The 11794-nt window shown below is 41.8% G+C and overlaps 1 long non-coding RNA gene across 2 annotated transcripts; it reads right to left on the bottom strand.

Annotated features, from left to right (window-relative positions):
* Positions 1-5408: 5408 nt before the first annotated feature.
* Positions 5409-11163, bottom strand: LOC132709272 (uncharacterized). 2 transcript variants are annotated; one of them, XR_009620301.2, is made up of 2 exons: positions 7357-11163; positions 5409-6636 (listed from the first exon to the last, which is right to left on the bottom strand). It is a non-coding gene; the product is annotated as an uncharacterized LOC132709272 (long non-coding RNA). The 2 variants fall into 2 exon arrangements; XR_009620302.2 differs by having other exon boundaries at positions 5409-6300.
* Positions 11164-11794: the final 631 nt, after the last annotated feature.

Here is an 11794-nt window from a genome sequence, read left to right as displayed (position 1 = left end):
TTAGATTCAGAGTGCCTTTCTTTTTTGTGAAATACGGTATTCCTTCTTTGTCTTCCTCTTCCTTTTTCAAATTGTTCTGTAATAAAATGAGGCTCCGGCATAACTTCACAGGTTTCATTTTTTTTAAGATGAAGAAATCTTGAAGGGAAAAGAAAATTAATCGTTTCTGAAAGTCATGCTTTCCAAACTTTCTAATTTCAGCTTTTGCCAGAAAAGGGATCCCAGCATGCTTCTATGGATACCTCATCAATAGAGTAGTATCCTCAATAAATATCGTTTAAGAGAATCTGAAGCAGTTCGGACAACCATCTTTGGGAGAGCCAACCTGAACATTGGTAAAGAAAGATGGGAGGTCGATTTTTCTATGTCACTAGAATTCTGCTGGGATCAACTTGGCCCTGAGAACAATTAATCAGTGGAAAGGCTTGTCTTCAGAAGTTGTGGGAGCTCAAGGAGGTTTTCAAGAAGACATTGGACAGCCATTGGTCCAGAAAGTTTGGAAAGTATGATTTTCAGAAACGATTATAGGGTAAGGGTGTCCAATCTTGGGAACTTTAAGACTTGTGGACTCCCAGAATTCCCCAGCCTGTAGAGTTGAAGTCCACAAGTCTTAAATTTCCAAGGTTGGACACTCCTATTATAGGTCTGTTGCTTGCTTAAAGCAGGGAATTGGAGTAGAAGACTTCCAATGTCCCTTCTGATTCTGTTATTCTGTTAAGGATGACCTAGAACTCAAACATCTTAGGAAGCCTACCAACTTCCTCCCAAGGACCACCAACATTCTCCCAGCAGTCCCTGGGATACTAACCTGGTACCCAAGTTTGAGTTTGATGCCCACCTATGGAATACCTCCACCCAATAACAACATCTGGCAAAGCCCCCTCCTGGAGATGGAGGCAATGGCACAAAATAACCCAATCTGAACCCAGATTGAGTTAATTCGCTGCAGATCTCTGTTCCTTTCTCAGAAATGCATTCCAGATGATCCCTGCAATAAATTAATCTTACTTCTTTCCTGGGGCGGAGCCAAGCATCTTTCTACGAGAAAGTCGAGGTTGTTATCACGGCATTCCAGCACTTTGCTCCGCCAGCTGCAGTTCTTTATGGATAAACTTGCATTCATCAGTCGGTTGCATGCATCCATCTCTTAATAAGGTCCAGATTAGATTATTGCAAGGAGTGCTCTATAGGATGACCTTTGACCCTGTCCACAATGTTCAGCTAAGTTATCTACAGAAGCTCATGTTTCATTAGCAAATATGTTTGCTTTTTTTTTTTAATGATGGCTAATATTAATACTTCCATACTGCCTTTCCAGGAGCTCAAGATGGCAGCTTTTGCCTTCTTCCCTACTTCTTCCCTTTCTTCTCACAGCCCGGTGAGGTATCTGGAGCTGAGAGATGGCAACCTGAGTTCTTCTTGTGCTAAACTGTGGTTTGCATTTATGATGGTTTGTGGGACTTAGCTTGACCCCAGCTAAACCAGCAGAAGGGAAAAGAAGAGATGTTAAAAAACATCTCCATCATTGATATTTCCCGATCCTCTATCTACCGAGCAACTTGACTATGAAGTCATCTAGCAAGAGAATCTGGGAAGTTGAATTTCCCACAATGCCACACGATGCAAGAGGCAATGGACATTGGGGGTAATTGATGTCTTGCAAGATGAGTGGGACTCCAGCAAGGCATCTTCCTTGTCCTGAAGCCATTAATATGATGGTTGGACCCTTATCAAAGCAATATTTCATTTGTCGTTCTTGAATTCAACAATTTTGAGTCTTTGATAGAGGCAATGAAATGTCCTTTGCCGAAAGAGACACATTGTATGAAAGCAATAGAATAGGGATATCCAACCTTGGCAACTTTAAGACTTGTGGACCTCAACTCCCAGAATTCCTCAGCCAATGCATGGGAGTTGAAGTCCACAAGTCTTAAAGTTGCCATGCTGGCTGAGGAATTCTGGGAGTTGAAGTCCACAAGTCTTAAAGTTGCCATGCTGGCTGGGGAATTCTGGGAGTTGAAGTCCACAAGTCTTAAAGTTGCCAAGATTGGACAGCCCTGCTGTAGAATGAAGGAAAAGCAACAGGAAGAGGCTTACATGCTTTCTTTCAGGGTAGAATTTCCTCCACCGAGACATCTTTGGAGTTTGTCAGAAGCTGGGCACGTCTCCAAAGGTTAAAGAACGGGCCAGTATAATGCAGAATTTCTGCTTTTAAGGAGAGCCATTTCTATCTCTGCAATTTTAAAGAGTGACTCCCTGCAGCAGTGAAACAGATATTTCAACTCAGGAAGGACTCATCAAGTCGAAGGGGAACTAGCTTCAGCCTCTTCTGGTAGGACTTCTCATACCATTCACAGTCAGAAATCACACAGGTATAGTACAAAGCTCGGGATGAGCTATCTTGCAAAACTTTGCAAGCTACAGATTGACTCATCCCTATAGCCTCCTAAAATAGGAGTATCCAATTATGGCACTTTTGAGACCTTTGGACTTCAACTCCCAAAATGCCATGCTCGCTATGGGAAAAAGCCATTCGGGAGCAAACCCACTTAGGGTTAGGGTTAGGTCCCCTTGATTCATAGCCCATTGGTATGGTTAGGAGGGGGATGACTTTTTGAGTACCCCTCTCCCCCCCCCATCTACGCTTCCTGGTGGAATACATGGGGAAATCCCATTGGGGGGACAAACCCACTTAGGGTTAGGGTTGAATTCGGAGGACAAAAAGGACGTTTATGACAGAAGGCAGTCCAATCTCTTCTTGAAAGCCTCCAGTGATGAAGCTCCCACAACTTCCGTAGGCAGCTTCTGTTCCATTGGTTGATTGTTCTCACTGTCAGAAAGTTCCTCCTTATTTCCAGGTTGAATCTCTCCTTGATCAGTTTCCATCCATTCTTCCTTTTCTGACCTTCAGGTGCTTTGGAAAACAGGTTGACCCCTTCCTCTCTGTGGCAGCCCCTCAGATGTCATGGGCGCGTATATCTCTGTCACAAGGATGGGCATCTCCAGGGTATGATAAAAAGATTTACCCCTGCACCTAGAAAGCTAGCATATCGGGGATTTTTCTGCAGCTTTTCTACATTTCTACAGTCAAGGAATTGTTTTGTAAGAAGGAAACATCAATTATACAAACTTCTACCCACTGTCTCCAATTTACTAACTTAATTCCTTAAATTTAAACCTTATTTGTATTGTTACACACGCATATCCCCACTTCTTTGTGATATATTTCACAGTACATTTGCGGGAACCATGATAAAGCAAACAAGGAAAACCATTTCCAGATCTCAGAAGCTCCCTCTCCGTTTTCTCTTGAATATTTCCATTTAAGCTTTGCCCTGATGAACAGAGCATTCTACGTCATCGGTGAAACCTCACAAGGCTGACATTAATTGTAATGTTTTCTCCTCTTCCTTCTTCTGCCTGAAATGTATGTTTCTAGTCCTCAGGATTGGTAAAGAAAAGTTTTGAAACTGAAAGCTTCAACTCTTGAAGTCATTGATTAGAATCATTCTATCTACCCCAGTGCTTCTCAATCTCACCTGTTTTCAGCTGTTTGAACTTCAACTCCCAGAATTCCCCAACCAACAACGCTGACTGGGGAATTCTGGGAGCTCCACACAGCTTAATTGGCCAAGGTTGAGAAATACTAGTCTACTCGGTCATTTTATATTCTCAAATAAGCCCTACGGAGCTCAAAGCTGCCTCTCCTTGGGAAAACACGGACATTGCTCCGTGCACTGGCCCAAAGGGCTGAAGAGTGCTCAAAATTGTGCAATCGAAAGAACAAAACATTCCTTGTCACACAAAGTTCTAAGTGTCTCATAATGTGGTGGCTTGTCTGGACTCAGAAGAGGCCACAGAAAACCACCAGAGTCCCGGAGAACCTGGGAAGTCAAAACAACCTCCAGAAGAAGGGCTCAGCAAACCACTTCCATGCTGACCTCAAGTAAACGAGGTGGACAGTCCACAACTTTAACCAGGCGGCACTGGAAGGAACCTTTGGTTTGACTTAGAAGAATGCAAATGTGTGGTTTGGTTGGGTTCCATGAAGACCAAATTTATGCATGCTTGTGAAGAGGTTTCCTTCACAGGCTTCAGCCCAGCTTCCTTCCTTCCAAGTTTGCTGGGGAAGAAGGAGAGCATTGTAGGAACACCGGACACCCTTACACGCTCCCCATCACATCCATGAAGGCCTCAAATGGGGGACAGATGTTTGCCAATGGAGTACGGCTTGTATTACCATTCATCTTTTCTACTACCTTCTCTTATGATCACAGGAAATCCTTGACTTACAACCGTTCATTTAGTGACCGTCTGAAGAAATGGTGAAATGTAAAATTTGTTACTACCGGTTCTGTGGGCATGGCTTGTTGGTGGTGGGTAATGTGACTGGGTGGGCGTTGCCAACTTTTTTTTTTTTTTTTTTTTTACTTTTAAAACCATTTTTTCTACAACCTCTTCGGCCGAAGAGGTTGTGAAAAAAAAATGCTTTTAAAAGCCTCTGACGATCGCAGTTGAGTTGAAGTCCAAAGGTCTCAAAAGTGCCATAATTGGATATTCCTATTTTAGGAGGCTATAGGGATGAGTCAATCTGTAGCTTGCAAAGTTTTGCAAGATAGCTCATCCTAGGGAAGAGAAGGACCAGGGAAGACATGATAGCAGTCTTCCAATATTTGAGGGGCTGCCACAGAGAGGAGGGGGTCAACCTATTTTCCAAAGCACCCAAAGGCCAGACAAGGAATAATGGATGGAAGTTGACCAAAGAGAGATTCAACCTGGAAATAAGGAGACATTTCCTGACAGAATAATTAATCCGTGGAACAACTTGCCTCCAGAAGTTGCGGATGCTTCAACACTGGAAGTTTTTAAGAAGAGGTTGGATAACCATTTGTCTGAAGTGGTGTAGGGTTTCCTGCCTAATCAGGGGGTTGGACTAGAAGACCTCCAAGGTCCCTTCCAACTCTGTTTATTCTATTCTATTCTATTCTATTCTATTCTATTCTATTCTATTCTATTCTATCCCATCCCATCCCATCCCATCCCATCCCATCCCATCCCATCCCATTTATTATGCCAGAATAATACATAGATTTAAGAGTTTACTTTATCTCTCCAATGTGAATGGAATTACTTAACTCCATTCATGTGGCCAGTCCCCTTCTCTCCTTCACCATCCACCCCTCCCTCCCTTCATGGAAATCTGCATTTTTCAAAACAAAACATCATGTGCTTTTTCTCTTTCTCCTTTCGCTTCTTTCAAAGCAAATCTTGACACTTGTTTTCTTTGGCGCTCTCTCTCTCTCTCTCTCTCTCTCTCTCTTTCTCTCTCTCTCTCTCTCTCCCTCCCTCCCTCCCTCCCTCTCCCTCTCTCCCTCCCTTTCTCCCCCCACCCCAAAAGAGCAAAGCAATTTTTCTTTTGAAGTATTTTTATTGGCGAAAGAGTGCTTAAAAATACGTCTCTCCAGAGTAGCTGCTTGATCTCCATCCATTCTGGACCATTTGTGGTGACGTTGGGGGGTGGGGGGTGGGGAAGAGAATGGAGGTGTGTGCTTTGAAATCCGTGGTTGCCTGACATGAAATCTGTTGAATGTCTTGTGTCTTCTTCTCCTTCATCTCAACAGATACAGAAATGTTTTAAAAAAAGAAAAGAAAAGCGAGGGCTCCAAACCTTTGCTGATTGCATGTTGAAGTGGCTTGGATGGAATCACTTTCTTGGATTCACAAAAGATGTTGGATGGAGTCCCCAGTTTTCCAGGCTGGGATACAACATTAGGCATGGAACTCATACGTGACAAAACTAGGCATCTGTGTGATTTGAGAATCCGGAAATATGGAACTGAACACAATATTTATAGTTATGCAAAATTCCAGCCTTATTTTTTTAATTTAAGGGAAAGTGCAGCATTTTTTAGAAAAAGGTGCTATAAAGTTGAAGCTCGCACAGTGCTATGCTTGTATATATTTGTATATTTCACCTGTATATACCTGTATTTTTCATCTGTATAGATCTGTATATTTCACCTGTATTTACCTGCATATTTCACCTGTATAGACCTGTTTATTGCACCTGTCTGTATAAATGCAAACATATAGTCCAAGAACAACAATATTGGAAGATTTAGAAATTAAACAAACATGGTACTTAAGTAAAGTACCATGGAATTACAGCAAGCAACTCATATAATTGCTTCTTGTGTTTTAATGTTCAGAAGACTAAAATATCATTTTCATATTATTGAAGCCTTCAAACGTTGCCCATTGGTTCTGCCAATCTGATGCCAAGTTTCTCCACCATTTTTCCTGGTGTATGCAAAAAAACAGGAAAAAAAATTAAAGTGTATCTTGCGCAAAACAAAACAGAAAAAAAAATATTTTTTTTTTGACCTGGTTTCCAGAAATGTGGGAAAGTTTATTTATTTCTCCACGCATTCCTGATTTGCAATGTGCACTCTAAAAATGTCGTTTAGATTTAGGCTGAGTGAGCTCATGCTAAATTTAGCAATGATCTTTTAAACAAACATTCTTTATGCTTTGCTGAATGGGCATTGAAGCTGGATTAAAAGTCAACTGTGTTTGCCTGGATGCTATTCACAAAGTTTCCTTTTTTTCTTTGCACTTGCCTCACTGGTTTGTAATCTGATGGAAACAAAGGAATATATGCCAGAAAAATCCACGCGACTTTAATCTTATACCGGTGAAAGGAAATTTTGATCCTCTATCAAAATTTGCTGTCAAGCTTAGACAGCTCACATTGATCTGTAACTGTTTGTATTAGAAACTAGATGTTAGTCTCCTAACAGATAAGCCTCCAAGTTCTTCAATGACCCTCTAAAAAGATGCAAATGACCAACTGTCACCAAGGGATATAAATCCTTCCATTCCCCTCTATCCGGTCAGAGCTGAAGAAGCTCCTTGGATGAGAAGCAAAATGTCTTCAAAGCACCTTTTGATTAGTCTTCTACAGTAGGTCTCCAAACATAGCAACTTTAAGACTTGTAGATTTCAACTCCCAGAATTGGCTGGGGAATTCTGGGAGTTGAAGTCCACAAGTTTTAAAGTTGCCACCTTTGGAGATCTGTGTTCTAGTTAGCAACTCTGCTTCCATATTATGATGATCTTCAAGACCAGGAAGAGATTGGACCATTTTCATTCTCCAATCCCTTCCTAACCCAATGATCAAAAATACTGTATGAATTACTGAAGTTTCCTCTCAGTCTTGCTCATTTCTTAACCTTTATATTCCACCTCACTTCAATTTCACTCTGAGCTCATACTCTTAAACCCATTTTATCCTCAGAAAAGTTCTGGAGATTATTAGGATAGTTGTGGTGATTAACCAAGTCACCCAAGGACTACCATGGTCAAATGGGAACCAAGATCTCCGCCATTCTCCCGTAGTCCCAACTCTAACCTTCTGATACATCCGTTCACCTCCTTTGTAGGATGATAAGTTACCACAGTTTGTGACCTCATAATCAGGCACAATCCAGCCACAATCAACACCCAACATTTCCCATCTGAAAAACGAGGATGCCATTGGGCCGGTGAGACCTCCCATCTTGCCTTTCTTCCTGCTGTTGCACATGTCCAAAGCTTCTCCACCGCCAACTGTCCTTTGTCTTCAACAGGGGTACAGCTGCTCCTCTTCAAAAGTAGAGCACATTCATAGACCAAACAAACAGCTGAGGTTTTATTTTTAAAAAGACCCCAGCATGCGTCCAGTGGTGCTTATTGTGGGAAAGCTGGAATCAAAACACTTTAAGGTAGCATTCGGCCTGTGCATTTTTAATTCTTTACGTGTATTAAAATTAAGAACATGCTGTTTTTTTCTTTTCCAGATAAGACTTAATTTTTGTAGATGAAAAGGGAGGGAGGGAGGGAGGGAGGAAGAAGGGAGGGAACGGGAAAGAAGGAAGGAAGGAAGGAAGGAAGGAAGGAAGGAAGGAAGGAAGGAAGGAAGGAAGGAAGGACACTAGCAATAAGAACATATTGCAAACATATTCCAGCAATGTAAATACAATAATACATCCTTATTTTGAGTTTTGGCAACACCACACAATACGCAGTATTCTAATCCAAGGGAAGGAGAAAACCTAAGAGGTAGGAAATTATATTTTAAATTACACTTAAAGCAGATCTGTAATTCTCCAATACCTCAAAGCACAATCTGGTTGATGGTAAAGCGTTGAGCAATATCTCCGGATGGAGCATTTGAGACGTGGGAACAACGTAGATTAGCAGGAACAGTCAGTCGAGACCACAGGCGGAGGAAAAACAAACTGTAATAAGATTTTCCTTTGTGCAACATTTCTTACTCACCGATTATCTCTTTTTGCTCTTTAGGATAAGATCAAATGACCTGCCTGGCTAACATCCAGTAGGCTCTCAAGGGAAAAGGTGGATTTGGGGTTCATTCCTGGCCTGTTTGCACAAATCTGATAATATAGAAAAATATTTTTTTGTAAGAAATCATGCTTATGAAGAGTGGAAAGGAAAAAAAGACATATGCCCAGGGAAAAAAAACGATGGTCCTTTTCTTTGGAAAGGAACACAATTTCCTTCATCCGTATTTTTCATCATTCAGAGGGTGCTTTGGGAGAAAGGAGAATGGTTTTTCACTCTAAAGAGGTAGGTGGTTTTCCCCACAGAGGAAGCAAGTTCAGTTCTGGTAAAGGAACTTCTTGTTAAATTTAAGGACACCTTGTATTGTCGTATGTGTGATACCTTTTCATGGAACTTGAATTCAAGATCACCTGAAGAAGGTCTATCTGTGTGGTTGTTAAGAGCCAACAGCCACTTGATGGCACCTAATCCACCAGGAGCTTGGAGAAGACATTCGAAACATGGACATGCTGAGTCCTTAAAACACCTTAGAGTCTTGTTGTCTCCTAAGCTTCAGATGGGCTAGCCAAGCTCTGCTTCTAATCAACTCAATCTGCATATTAGTAAATAAACACAAATCTTACCAAGACAAATATGCAACAACAATAAACTTTCAGTGGCCTTGTGACCACAGAAACCAAACCAAACATTATAACACACATACACACAGAGAGCAAGTTTCCACTGTTTAGAGATGTGGAGTAACCCATCAGTAAATTCTTCTGCTTTCTTTGTAGAGTGAGTCCAACTTTCTGGCAACTCCAGATGTTGCATGCATCACCAAGAGATGTCCCACCCACCCGTTTCTTTCTGAAAATGCCACCTCAAAGATCAGCCACCTGTCAACCGTCTTCTAGAGATCAGATTGGACCCAACACTTCTGCATGGCCATATTTTTTTTTGCTGTAAGTGCCATTTGGAAATGCCCGAGAAGAAAATGCCCCTACTCACCTGTAGAATAGGGAAAGGTAGCAGAAACAGGTGGGCTCTATTGCTGAGGTCTATATACAGAGAATGGCAGGAAAGAAAGGTGAGATTGGGTTGCAAATCCAGCTGTTCCTCCATACGCAGATGTGTCCCCTGGGATCTCCCCTTTGCCTGCATGGTGGGTGGGCAAGCAGAACATAGGCTCAACCTCTGACTCATGCTCTTCATCGTAGGGTATGGGAGGAGTGATGGATGATCCTTGAAGTAGCAACCTTTTCTCATGGCTGCTCTATCATCAGGCAGCAGATGGGAAGACATCGTAAAACATAGCTTATGGTTAGGTTGCTTCCTTCCTAGCAATTTATAACAACTTTTAATGTGATCTGACCATGGCCGTCACTGTGGTACTTCGGCTGTCAAAAGGACAGAGAAGTGGCTGGATGACTCAGGAAGAAATCATTGGTGAGGAAACAGCCTCATCTCATCTCTTTTGAGCTATGCTGTTCTCTGCTAATCAGAGGTAGTGGAGCCAAGGACCTTCAGAGGTGGATGAAATGGAGGAGGAGGAGAGAAAAATGATGGGAAAAAGAAAAGAAGGAAAGAAGGAGACGGGGAAGAAGAAGGAGACAGGAGGAGAAGGAGGAGGAGAAGGAGAAAGAAGGAGAAGGAGAAGGAGAAGGAGAAGGAGAAGGAGAAGGAGAAGGAGAAGGAGAAGGAGAAGGAGAAGGAGAAGGAGAAGGAGAAGAAAAATGTTTAGATGTTGGCAGCTTCTTCCCTTGGAGACAAATATGGCCAGCATAGGATTAGGTTGTGAGTTTAATAAACACATATCATAGGAGTTCCCCAATCTTTCAGGAAACTATTTTGATGGTCTGAGCTAGGAGTTACAGGACTGCGTTGGATCTGGAAGCCTCTGGAATTACAGGAAAAAAAGTTAAGAGCCAAATTGTAGGCCTAGGTTTATGAATATGAAGTGGGACAGCTTAAGCAAACAAATGGATGGATGGATGGATGGATGGATGTATGGATGGATGGATCTGAATTTTGGTTAGGAGGCCATTTTTCAAATTAGGTTTATTTATTCAACCAATTTATATGGCCATCCATCTGCCAGAAGGAACTCTGGGTGAATTTTAGCTGTCGTGCATTTGAGGTTTTCATACCTACTTTGTGGCAAACCAAACTCTCCCAGGAATTTCCCAGACGAAGCTGCCTGGTTAAGATAAACCAGGTTGTCATTGCTGCTATGGGTTGAGTAAGAAGGGAAGGAGAAATGCCAACTCCATCCAGAGGGTGCTTGCAATTTGGGCACTGAAACATTGGCTGGCTCATACAGAATAAGACCATGTGATATCATAGGTTATACATTTAAATTAGAATGGCAGCCCCTAGCAAAGCTCTGTTGATCTCAAAGCATGAAGCAGGTTGAGATCTGATTGGTCTTGGATGAAGGGCCATCCAGGTCAGAGTGGAAAGTTAAGAAAAACTTCCTGAAAGAAGTTAGTAGTGGAAATTCTTCCACTTTGTTGCCAAGAAAACTGGACAGCCAAGCCCCATTGGTCACCTAGACTAATCAAGACTCATTTGAAAGAGACTTTAATATGGAATTGGGGGGTGGGGGAGAGCGGTTCCCTGAGTGGCAAACCTTTCCTCTCTCCTAGGCTGTCAGTCGTCCAGGAACCAGTGACCAAGCCCTCCTAAAACCACGAGGACTATCAACTTGAAGCAGCAGTAAAGGTGGGGTCCTGAGAACAGAGCCAACTAGCCTATACAGAAATGGCCAAAATTGTGGAAACCTTTTGGGAAAAGTGTATTTTCTAAAACTAGCTAATAACACCACTTTTTTTAAATAAAATTATATATCAATGGAAAGATAATTTAATCAAAAACATAATGCAATAACTTCTATGAAGGATCTGCTATTAGAATAGCAGTTATAGTATAAAGAAGAAAAGTGAAACACGTAGAAAAAACGAAATATATATTTAAAAACTATCACCATAGAAAAAAATGAGATATACAAAAACTATCCCCATGTCAGTTAATACTTAGTTGGGTAACCTTTAGCATGAATGATGGCCTTACAACGTCTTCCCATGGAGTGAACCAAGTCTTTGAGTTCTGCAGCTGTTATCATGTGAAACCAAGATGGAATGGTGGCTTCTATTAACTGGGTTTTATTGCTGGGTCACTTCTGTGACTAACAAGTTTCTTTAGTCGGCTCCATAGATTTTCAGTTGGGATTCCCAGGCCATTCCAGCAGTGGATTAGGATTATCTTGAAACTCCAAAAAAAGGTGGTGTTATTAGCCATCAAACCTCAAAAATACACTTTTCCCAAAAGGTTTCCACAAATTTGGCCACTACTGTATGTGGGCCTACATTTGCATGATTTCCACCATTATCCTTGCCTATTTTTGCCCTTTGTTATTCCCTGCCCATCCCTTTTTCCTCCAGTTGTCCCTTCTCTCTATTCCCCTCATTCC

The sequence above is a fragment of the Pantherophis guttatus genome, chromosome 11, assembly GCF_059756535.1.
Source record: "Pantherophis guttatus breed Tessera chromosome 11, ASM5975653v1, whole genome shotgun sequence".
NCBI classification, from domain to species: domain Eukaryota; kingdom Metazoa; phylum Chordata; class Lepidosauria; order Squamata; family Colubridae; genus Pantherophis; species Pantherophis guttatus.
This window is presented reverse-complemented; position numbering and strand designations above follow the sequence as displayed.